This window comes from Schistosoma mansoni (genome assembly GCF_000237925.1).
Source record: "Schistosoma mansoni, WGS project CABG00000000 data, chromosome 1 unplaced supercontig 0010, strain Puerto Rico, whole genome shotgun sequence".
Classification (NCBI taxonomy): Eukaryota; Metazoa; Platyhelminthes; class Trematoda; order Strigeidida; family Schistosomatidae; genus Schistosoma; species Schistosoma mansoni.
Window position 1 is genome coordinate 436,018 of NW_017385987.1, and position 13,279 is coordinate 449,296.

The 13,279-nt window shown below is 32.4% G+C and overlaps 1 non-coding gene across 1 annotated transcript; it reads right to left on the reverse strand.

The window, feature by feature from the left end:
* Positions 1–5,956: 5,956 nt before the first annotated feature.
* Positions 5,957–6,023, reverse strand: Smp_tRNA_00784_Gln_TTG.1.1. Its single transcript has one exon. It is a non-coding gene (tRNA).
* Positions 6,024–13,279: the final 7,256 nt, after the last annotated feature.

Sequence of the window (13,279 nt, forward strand, 5' to 3'; positions counted from 1 at the left end):
TCCAACGTCATTCCTCACACCAAGGCTGACTGTATTTTCACTCCAGTAAGTGGTTGAAGTTATTCAACACAACCACAGTATGCTTTTTAATCAGAATCATCCACAAAAGAAACTGTTCCCACTATGAAAAGAACACTACATCGGACAAAGTGGATGCTCCATTCATCTTCGCCTACACGAACATCAATTAGCGGAAAACGCTGTGGCAAATTTTCGCTTATATCAATGCATGTGCACATTTTTAAATACACACTCGACTGACAAAAGATTGAAATCTTAGACAGACGAAATACTACAGACATCAGGAAATATCTATAAGCTTGGCACTCAAATTAATCAACAAACACATTGCAATCGATCCAATCTATCGATCAGTCAGGAAAATCATGGACAAATATAGGACAAAAAATCAAACCAAAGGGAGTTGCAATTAAAATAAAGAGGTAGACAATGACAAGTTAAAGACTAACAATAACCAGTCGAGATCGTGGTCGACAGGACAATTCGAAAGTCCTATGTGGAGAACCTGAAACACTTAAATTCTACCTGAAGATTTTGTTGTTGATGTTGCTCAGAAGAACAATAATAAAAGCCATACGACAAAGTTAAGATTTAGTTGTTCGTCGCCCAGAAAAGGGTGCGGGTATTGTCCTGTTTGATCGTCATGACTTTGTTAACAAATTATCTTCTTTAAACTTACATACGCCTGTTACCCACCCCGTTGTAGGAACGTAGGCCGCACACCAGCATTCTCCATCCACCTCTGTCCCTAGCAAATCCTTCGACTTGTTTCCAGTTGTCATTCATCCTTTTGATGTCTGCTTCCAATTACCGACGCAGTGTGTTCCTTGGTCTTCCTCTTTTCCTTTTCCCTTCAACACTTCAAGTTAGCGCCCGCCTCGTGATGCAGTTTGATGATTTCCACAATGTATGTCTTATCCCCCCAAACATCTTTTCTTAATATCCTCTTCAACTGGAATCTGATTTGTTCTCTCCTATAGTAGGCTGTTGCAGATGGTGACCGGTCAACTGACATTGAATAATATATTGTCTGGACAATTGTTTATAAATACTTGTATTTTTTGATTGTATATTCAGCACAACTACGCCTGTATACTCACCGAGGGCTACTGCCGGTCCAAAGCCCACACAAAGGATGAGGATTGGGTATCGGGTTAGCGACCCCACACCGTGGAAAACTAACTCGCTGAAAAGACGCTAACCAGGAAAAATTATTCAAACCATTTAAACTCTGCCGTGGGAGTTGAAGGAAGACTTATGACGCCTCATCGGCGTGATGAACTTTGACGAATGTTGACTTTTACTATGAGGCGTCTTATTTCGTCTGAATGAAGATGCTTCAACTGGTGCAGTGAAATCTGATAACCATAAAATACATAGTTAATTTGCATACTAACAATCAAATGTCTCAATCTTGACTGTTACTTCTGCAAATACCAATCCGTCTTCTCTGATTTCATTGTTCATGAATTTTCATACCGACTGCGCTTCGTTTTGATTCTTTCCTTATCGATCTTCTGCCTAAATATATTCTATGCCTGACTATTTATGTGGATATAAGTAACCCACACCACACTGGAAGTGCAGAGTTTAAATGATTTAAATTGTTTAATCTGGCTAGCATTTTTTAACAATGTTGTTTTCTATGTGATGGTGTTGGTGACCCCATGCCCAAGCATCCTCGTTTACCTGGTCTTGGGACCCTCATTAACTCTAGAAGAGCTACAGATGGAGTCATATTCTCTAAATATATCATTTAAAAAAATGCAACTTGTAAAACGCAACAGAAGTTAACTAAAATCTCAAAGATGAATGATGAGATTATTATCAGCTGGGACCTCTATTAACATCTTAGACCATGGGATTCTTCTATGCTGAGACTATAAGGACTCTACGTCCTTTACTTGATAAGAATAAATTTAAGCATAATTCGGTTGCTAAGTGGTTAGCTGAAATTTAACATTATATCAGAAATCACATCAGCAAATGCAAATCTCTTGATCCATTCGATTTAGTCAATTTATTTAGAAATATCAGTGTAAATGGTATAAAAATGATTTCGTTCGATGCCACTTCTCTCTTTACAAATGTTTTACTTACAGAAACTATGTGTTTTTTATGTGAATATATTGTGAATAACAACTTTGATATTTGTATCTCAAAACATTACCTAAAAGAACTACTTCTTCGATGTAATCTCACTGTGCGATTCAGATTCAATACTGATTTCTACAGACAAATTGATGGAGTTACAGTAGTTTACCACTGAGCCTCCTTCTGAGTGATTTTTTCATGGTCGATTTCAGAAGTACAGTACTTCAACCAGTTATTGAGAGATTTCATTGATGTAAAAGATATATGGATGACACCTTCATTATTTGTGAAGATCTGTACCTCAATGAAATCTTGGGTCAATCAAATAAATGTCATCACTCAACTAAATTCATACTAGAAGCAGAGGCAAACTAGAAATTTCATTTTCTTGATATTTTGTTAAAAAAAACCATATGGTTCTTTACAGAGATCTATGTATTGAAAACCAATCTGGAATGGTCAGTATCCCAACTTCCTAATGAGCATCTTATTTGTCTTCTCAAACTCTTATAAAGACGTCAACAAACCTTTAGGAGCCGCTACATTGTTCATAATTAGTGTGAGGTAATTAAAATTAAGATAAATAATTTAGAGTTTATGTATTTAATAAAGATATTTCTATTGATTGTTTTACATGATATAAAATTAAAACCTTTCACTTTAAAATTTTCACTCAAAACAACCCAAGGTCATTTGATTGATGATGAATAACTCATCTGTAATTAGTACTTTTACCATGGAAATATATGTACATTCATCATTTGCAAATTGCCGCTTTCATTCTATAAAAGAAAAGATAAATTATACTTAAATGCATTTATATATATAGATATAATCTATCACATAGTAGTAACACGTGTATAGATTATTTAAATAATCTTTAAAATATGATAAATATATATTCGTTCTAATTAAATTAAAAAGAAAGAAAATCTGGTCAAGTCCAAAAATTTTTTTCATTATTTTATTATATTTTCTCTAATAACGTTTTTCTTTCCCCCCAAAAAAATCATAAAAATAATTTATGTTGTGTTTATTTTTCAATATTTTTTTTTAAAAAAAAATAGATTTTCTGATTATTTAGCTTATTTTAAACCTTTTTTTAAGAAAAATTAAGTTTATGATAATGGTGATGTTTAGAAAGATGATGAATACATCTCGATTAAATAATTTGCCTCATTAAAAGGGAGAGTACAAAATTTATTATTATTATTATTACTAAGATTGAATATATTCTTATTAAAAAAAACATAAATGTTGTTGTTATTGCTAATATTCTGACTGTTTAAGAAGAAATATTGTTTAGGATTAAACATAAAAACATAGGAAACTCAACTCAAAGCCTCTATGTGACTCTGTTGGGTAGAAAAAGTAACCTTACTAGATAAATTTCGGCAGTCGGCGAGATCGGACTAATCAATCATTCTACTGTAAACCGGATTAACTGGTTTCCATTTTCGGGGCTCTCTAAAATATTGGGGGGTTTCCTGAAGTGTATACTTATATATATGAATTACATCAGTCTCGTCTTTTGAGATGTAGGTATATGCAAAAGGCACGCACACAAGGATCGTAAGCTGAAAAATATCTGCCCTATGTTTAATAAAATGAGAGGCCTAATCCTCTAGGCTGAAGACATTATAAAAAAAACATTGTAGCAAATACTAGGGAGAGATGACCATCAACCCTCCCTGAAAGAATACTTATGTTTATTTGTGTGTCATGAAGTGCAAGGGCTGATGCTTTTGTACCAGCGATAGGTTTTCAATGAATAAGTGGCAGTCAGGTGTGGTAAATACATTAGAATGGAGCGGTGGCCATCTATCCCTCTAGAGGGATAAATATACTTGTATCTATGTCAAGATATCGATGGATGAAAACTTATGTATTACCGGTATGCATGTAGATTATACTTGCCCTTGGTGCGAAATCCGCGCGCCGAGACCTGGGGACAAAGATCTCCTCATAAAATCACATCCACGCGGTGGATTTGTGAGCCTTGAGAAACGGAAACCAATTTCAGAAAAGTCAGTCGGGTTCACCGGATAAGGCTTGTCTAACCATGACACGGCTGGAATAACGTACCGACTCATAAAATCTATTGCTACGGTCAACCTCAGATCCAACCATTTAATACTCAACTTTATTATAAGATAAATTAATCTAGCTAGTGTACATAAAGTCTTCTTATTTGCATTTTCCGTAAGTTGAATTTATCTTTTAAATATAACCATTTTGAAACAGGTTTTTGGCGCAGATAGACTTTAACAATATGGTTACTGAGATCGAGTCTCAGTTTAAACATCACCCAAGATTCAGGAACATCCGGTAAGGAGTTGCAAATAGGACAAAATATGTGTCCTGAATTTTAATCCTAGCTACAATTCACATACAATATATTGTTTGCAAAACTAATAAGTGTTAAACAATCTGTCAAAATACTGATAGATCTTAAGGTTTCGTTAGTTTTAATACAAATCATTTTCTCCTGATCTGAAATTAACTTTTTGTGATATAACTTTGATAGTTGAGATCATGAATCAATTGAAGCTAGACCATTTCGTCCTATCGTGGGACTCCTCAGCAGTGCACATCCACGATCCCGCCTCGTGAGATTCCAACTCAGGACCTATCAGTTTCGCGCGCGAGCACTTAACCTCTAGATCAGTGAGCCGGCATCTGACGGTGTTAATGTCTAACTCCAACCGATCCACGAAATTGAGTGACACATCCACCATTGTCTTCAATGAGTTACTATCTCACAACAGACCTGGCTGAACTCCCCTGGCCCACTGGTTCGAATCTTGCGAGGTGGGACCGTGGATGCGCACTGCTGAGTAGTCCCACAATAGAATGAAACGGCCATCCAGTGCTTCCAGGTTTTCAATGGTGGTCCAGCTTCAACTGATTCATGATCTCAACTATTGAAATTACTATAATATCCACAAAACCCCTTCTGGTATTTCTGTGATATACTTTGTTTGTATAGAATAATAGTTATTGGATGATATAATATTCACTATTGTTTCAATTTATTTTATACTATATATATATATATATATATATATATATATATATATACTATATTTCATCATAAAGTTACTTTTTCTTAAGTAGAATCATAAAATACGATTGTTCAACTGTGGTGGCCAACTCTGCATAAATAGATTAAGTTACGATTGATAATAATCAATTTAGTAAATCATTTATAATTGAATTATCTAACTTTTAATTATCTTTAGTTGTAATTCACTTGAGGAAATAAAAATAAACTTTGGTGGTAAATTAAATGTATTTAAAAATTACTTCGAATTTAGATACATGTTGACTAGCTAAGTTGATTTTCTGATTGTTTTATAATAAAATACAACTTTGGTAAGCAAAGATGGATAGTGGCTAGCAGTGGAATTCAGGATGGGCGTCTCATCCTATTTGGGACTCGTCAGCTGGATGTACCTGCATCTCAGAGTTGATGTTCACTCTAGGACTCGAACCCAGTACCTTTCGCTTCAAACACCATCGCGTTATCCACTCGGCCAGTGAGTCGTGATAGCCACTTGCTTGTGCAATGGGGGAAGTGAATTTTTCCTTAAGTAATTGCCTATCTCATACGCGATCTTTTATGTTTCATGTTTGTTGTGATTCATGGTTTTTTTTTTTTTTTTTTTTTTATTTTTCTTTTATATTCAATTGTTTGTGAGTGAAGGAATTAAAAACATTCTTTATTTAACATCCGGGAATCTGTTGTTCAGTGTCATAATCGCTTTGGAAGAATTTTTACTTGGATAGAGAGGTAAGATTTTTCTTCTCTTCTTATGTTAGCAACAATTTGCAGATTAAGGATTTTAAGCGACGATACCCACAGTATGCACATATGCAATAAGAGACTGACCAGTTGCAGTCCTAAAAACATCAGTGGGAAGATCCAAACAAACAATACTAAGTAAATTTCAAGATAAAACTTTGTTTAATAAGAATATATCTGAGATAGGAGATAATTTTTAAAAAAATTATCCTTGTATTCCAAAATTTTAAAAGCAACTTGTTTTATTAAAACGAATTAAATGAGAATTTAAATAAATGAGAATGATTTTCATAGTCTTAAATGAATCTCTGGCTTCTTTAAATCTTTAATGTAAGAGATTTAAAAATAATAACAAATGTAACTATATCATGAACAAATTAGTCTAAAAGGATTTATCAGCTTCTGAAAATCATCTTTAAGATACTGATATTAATGAATGAAATGCCAGTACTGGACTATCATAAGATAGAAAACTTAGGTCTATAAAAATTTTTAACATAAATATATTACACTGCTTTAGAAGCATATAGATATGTCCAAAGACAATGAGATGAAAGTATTTGCTTGAAATCCTAAAATGAACTCAGATAAACCACTATTGAAAACTTAGAAGCACTTGACGGGTGTTTCTTTCCAGTACGGTACTCCTTAGCAGAGTGTATCCACGACCTCTCATATGGGGTATGCATATTGAAATTTTTTAGTACAAGAAAGGCATATAGCATGATTTCATCACAATTAAACATTGAACTATATTAAATTTAAAGTATATATGAACGATTGAAATCACAAGGAGCTTCTGAATCAAGATTTCACAGTTTTTAACTTTGATAGCAAACCAAAGTCTTGATCTTAGCATTGTATGTATTTAACCGTTTAGTCTTAAAGGACCAAATCTTTGACTAGTCTTTATAAGCAGCCTTACTTTAATATAAGACAAATGGATTGTAGCTAGCAGCGGAATTTCGAGAGCTTACTTTATCTTATGTAAGACTTGTCAACTGGATGGACTTGTATCTGTATTGATGCATACACTGGGTGTTGAACCTATTACTCTTCTTTTCAAACCCTTACCGCATGATCTACTGGGCTAATGAGTCCAGGAGCCTAATAAATTTTTTAACAGGTTGGGTATTTATGAAATCATTAAAAAGGTTTTGATTATCCAGCTAATTCTTGACTAATCTTTGTAGGCATATATGGAACAGGTGAATCCTACTAGTCACAATCCATCTATTCTATATAACTTGCAGCAAAATGTCTGTATTCAGGGACTCAGAGCCTGATGAATATATATGTATACGACGATTAATTGAAATTCAGTCATTAATATAAAAAAACAAGATCGCACAATCCAAAATCTTACTAATAATGTTAAGTCCCAGTCTAAGAATTATGATAAAGTGTTTTGTATTGAATTTGATAATTCCTGTATTTTGAGGCATAAATCATTTTTATTAGGACAATAATAATTCTTATAACTCTGAATATTTTCCTCATCAATTAACAAAAAATGGTTTTAATCCTGTTACATTAAAATAAAAATATCACTTAAACAATAGACAGTAGTTTACTGGATATTAGAATTATTCGTTTAAAGTGCGAATACAATATTTTTAATTTGGTTATTTAGTCTCTGAAGAAGTGACTTACACTAAGTCACAAAATGACTTACTGGTTAGCGTTTTTTTAGCGAGTTGGTTTTCTACGGGATGGGGTCGCTAACCCTATGCCCAACCCTCCTCCTTTACCCGGGCTTGGGACAGGCAGTAGCCCCCGGAGGAGCTACGGGCGGATTTACACGAAATGACAGAAAATCTAATTTTCCTACTCATTGGCATATTACAAAAATATCATTTATTTACAATATTCACAAGATCTTTCTATTCAGTTCATTTCTTGACTAATCAAAAAATTTTATTCAGAGAAATTCTACCATTTCTATCATTTAACTTACTTATATCAAAGTGATATGGATGAAATTTCCATTATTATTCATCTGATAATACCATTTTATTGAAACAAAGGCTTAAATCAGTCATCAACAAAACGTATTGTACAGCGAAGGTCATTATCAAAGAAAGAACAAGGTCCATGCTTCATTCAAAACCCATAAGACATGAAAATGATTGTGTCACATCCCACTGCGTTTACCAATTTAAATGTGTGTGTGGTCACACATACATAGAGAGGAGCAATCGTGATCAGATAATTAGGGTATGTGAACATGTACCGAAATGGTTATAAAAACAAATAGAATCAAATGACCCGATAAGAGTAGAGGATAAACATCCATCATCTTCTATTGCCAAACGCATAATTGAAACAGGCCATAAGATTGATCTTAACTCGGCTTTTGTGATGTTGTATAAAAGTGTAAAAGGGTGTATACTAACGTTTATTGAAGCCTTAGCCATACGACAATTCAAACCTCAGGTTTCAAATTGTTTTCACATTATTTTTATTATTATTATCCTTGTCTACTCTTACCTCTCCCTTTCCAGTCTAGTTGACCTTTGATTTTTATGTATAAATACTCTTAACAAGTATATGTATGATCAGATTGTTCGAAATGTACTACGCTAATATATTACATAGTTCTGATAATCTTCGTTTTCTTATTACACTATCGAAATTTATCAAAGGGACTAATTGCCTTAAATTTCATTTTATCTAGTTCATTTAAATAGTCATTGCAATATCTACCTTTATAAATGTATTTTCAAACTACTACTTAGTAGTCTATTCTAAATTGTTGTCATTTTTCAGCTGTATAGAGATTAAGTAAATATTCCAAATTATTTTTCAGTGTTGCTCACTTCTTAATTGATTGATCTTTTTATTGTGAATTCCAAAGTATTAATTGCAGAATCTAATGAGGTTTTATTAAAAATAATGTATTTTTAATAAAGGAAACAAATAATAATTATAGTTGGAATAGTATAAATTGATTTAGTTCATAGATTATTTTCAGCTTCTACTAAGTAATTATTATTTATGTTTTAGATTATAGTCATTAGAATGGGATTTATTAAAAATAGAAAAGTTTTATCATTCTACAGTAATTATTCTTAGTTATATGTATATCCTGGGACCATCGATTAAGTAATGTAGTTGTTAGGAAACGGGTACTACGTAAAGATGGCAAATCGATTGATGAAGTAGTGAAACTTCATCAGTTGAGATAACTGGGACACGTGCTACATATGTCCAACCACCGACTGCCTCGTCGTGCGATGTTTTATGGTGTAGGAGTAGGTTGGAAGAAAGCTAGGGGTGACCAGACCAAAACGTGACACAAATCCATGAAGTCACTGACAAGTAGACTGAGCCATGTTGGTAGGTGTAGATTACCTGGTTGGGATCCCCAAGATGATGGCAACCGATGGTTAGAGACCTTGAATGACGTGGCTCAAAATCGTTTGCAATGGCGAAGGTGCATCCACTCTTTGTGTTCTACCAAATTCTAGTCTTCTGAATTCTGCATGTCCCTTTCTTTTTCTCTTTCCAAATTTATTTCACTGGATTATACTCCTTGAATAACATCTTCAAACTAAAATATTTGGATTACTGCTTATACCCTTACTACTTCTACCACTATGGGATTTGAATCGACAGCTGCATCTCTGTGCTAATGTAGTATGGCAACTCGAACTGATGTACGTACGTACGAAGTTCTACGTTATGAATGACTGATTCTTAGTTAAATGAAACTAAGCAATGCAGATATTTTGTATTCATATATCTGTGAGCTTAAAAATAACAGAACGTTCCCCAGTGATCTGTAGAGTTCCTTCATATCATGTGTAAAACACGTATCACTGTTGGTAATTGATGATAGTTGAACAGCTTTGCGAAATTGATTGAGATTGAAAATGTAACTCAGTAGATTGTAAATCAATGGTATAAAATTAACGTTTATCGTGAGTATTATACATGCTTCCCATAAGAATTATCAACACATTCCAAAACATTTTTGGTAAACTTAGGTAAAAGCAGTTAGTCAACCATACGTGTTTGTTTGTGCATGCTAACAACGTGTTCGCAACCGATAGATGTAAATTCACAAGTAAAAAAAAGTTAATTTTAGTCTAATGATTTTACTTTTGTTAATCAGTAATCGCAAAATCCAAATCACATTGGAGTTTAGAAGTGTCTGTTTTTATGTTAAAGTATCAAAAAATACTAAGATTTTTCACTTAACTTTTCCATTCCACGTAATTATGTAACGTTTGACGAACGCTTAGCTAACACCAAGTAATTCGTCTTACTATGAACACTGAATTTTATATAATAGAATGTTCTTGCTAATTTGACTTGGAATGTTCTCAAAAGAAAAAAAATTAAATCAGTTTTATTCAACACTTTTCTGTAGAAATCTTTAATCTACTTATTTCAAGTTGAGTTTCTGTAAATGTATATGTTTTTCTGATGTTACATTCCAGAAGGATGATTAATGATATTTTTTCTTAAAAAGAAAATAAAGTAGTTACTAGAAGACAATTTTAATAGTAATATGGAACTTCTTTTTAAGTAAGCTATATTATTAATGATTTAAGTATCATCCCATATACCTTACACATATCTAATTAATCTTAAATATGACTCAAATAGATGTTTTATAGTATAAAATACTAAAAACTCTGTGTAGTATAGATTTTTGATGGTGAAAATAGGCGGCTACTTAATCAATTACCTGTATATTTCATTATTTTAGGGGTAGTATAGGTTAAAAGTACGTCTCCATATTTCTTTGAATAAATTATTTGGATTTTATAGTCACAACGAAATTACAACAAAAAGTGAGTGTATTTATATTGATGTCAGTGCTTCTATTACGGCTTTAACTTAACATAATTTTATAGTTGATGACATCAATATAAAATATTTTTTCTCCAGAAATAACTCAAAAGATTTTATCAGAATTCACATTCTGCCGACAAGCATGACTAAAAAACAACGCTATTTTTGAAAATCTTATTAAATAATAATAATAATGTTCTTACTGGTGAAAACTGTTGAGAGGTAAGTCCCGGAATTCTGGTGAAAAGCCTAACTATAATAGTTTCACCACATCGATGATGAGAATGATGTCTTGAATGGTAAATGATGATGGCCGCTTAGTACTGTAGACTGACTGAAGCTAGAAATATAAATAATTGAATGCCAACTTGGTGATCTGACAGTTAAATGCTCTCTGTGAAAAATAAAGGTTTTAAGGTGGTGGATGTGCTTTGCTGTAGAGTTCCGTACCAGGATAAAAAAGTTATCAAGTGTTCCTCAGTTTCTAATTACTAAGTTCAACCCACAATCAAACAACGAATTCATTAGAATTACTTAATAAGAAATGACCTGTTAAGTTAAGCCAAGATGGTTTATAAAAAGTTTTAATAACAAAGAAATTGGAAATCAGTGTTTAATATCAACGATATGAATATCGAAAACAGCGAATTTTCGCACAAGTGTTTATTGTTCTTTTGCCTTTGATAAATCAGTGGTTCGTGGCTGAACTTTTGTTGTAAAAGACGAACATCCAAACTCTAATATCAACATCCCACCTCAGTATTATGATCTTCCATACCCAGGGATTAGGCTGTAAAACCTTTTTCCAATCAACTCATATAAATCAATCGTCATTTATTCCTTCAAGTTTTTCAATTGGTTATCCATATTATTCACACCATTCAAGTGAATATTTGCATCTGATACAACTATTTTAATTTTATGATTCTCCTTAAACGTTTAAATCATTGAACGCCTCTGAGACTTGAATGTTGGATCAGGAAAGCACATTTTCACTAGACTAATATATTTACAGCTTCAACAGACGATATCTTTGACAAGAAATTTTCACTATCAAATTAACATAATTTCTTCTTCAGCTATACAGTTCCTCTCATTGAAGTAAAAAAAGTCTTGATGTTATGGTTGAATTTCGGCAATAAACAATTCATTGATGTAAGCGGTATTGATTAAACTTAGCAAACTCCGGAAATTAATTTTCCCTTCAGAATTCATTTTAGTAATCGACAGACTTGAAGCATGAAAAACTTCCTAAGTCATCTATACTACTTTGAAATTTAAAGTAGTGCCACTTATTCGGTGAAATATTGCAATGGTTGATTACTAAACGCAAAAGCTGAATTAAGTGAACTGTACATTTTATGAATTCTGGGTGACTATACCTTGTACTTCCTTTTGTTCATAGCCATATTTGTCTATTGATGGTTACAAGTAGTTCAGCTTTCTTATTCAAGACACCTCAACAGCACATATAACAGTTTGGTTTACATAAAATATGTGCTTGTCCACGATTACGGCACATTGAACATCTGAAAAATATTCCGTCACAACTTTTGAAAGCTTATTGGAATTGCACCAATTAACGTTGCAAATCCATAGATTTAAAAAGTATTATACACAACAATTTGAAGGATTTATGTTTCATTCCATTATTGATAAATTGAAAAGACATTCACAATAATCATCTTCATTATTCAAATTTTTCCAAAAAGGTTTACTGAAAATTAGTTTCCCCAATCTTTATTAGCATTGAAATCAATAAATCTTGTTGCTCGTAATATTATATTGTTTAGTTTTTATGAGTATGTATACGTGCCTGAATAAATTTACAAACATTTATAACTAAATAAGTCTTCAATGATAAATGTTATCACAATAGATTCGATTGTTTATATAAGATTTTTCAGTAGGTGGAATTACGAAGCTTAGCTATCAGAAATACAGAGGGGATTAATAAAGAAAAACTCTATGCATTGATAATAAAAATGCGAGAAAAGTGGATGGACTTGGTGCTCATTGAAAACATATATTACCATCAATAAATTATAAGTTATGGAGAAATGAAAGTGTAATGCCAAATTAACTGTTAGGAAAATTTCACTAAAATGAAATGATCCTAAGAACAAAATATTTTTGTTTATTGAATTTATTTACAGAATATGTGTAATTATATAAGAACTTTCGTCTAAATTGGAACGAACAATTTCACAGTATTTGGGCGCCGAGTTGATGTAAGACATTAAATAGGAATAATATATTTGTAAAATCTCAGCGAATAAATTTGAAGTAAATCCAACGTTTCGCCTGGCAATCTGGTCCAAGCTTTTTCAAGGAGATATTATTTCATTGGATTTACTTCAAATTCATTCGCTGAGATTTTAAAAATATATTACTCCTACATATATATATATATATATATATCAGTTCATGAAATATATACGATATATAAATAAATGATCTATTAAATAAATATATGAAGTGATCTTCTAACGTGGTTATTTATAAATAAAATTAAACAAATAATCAACCACAGCGCTTTCAAAATTCCATCATTAT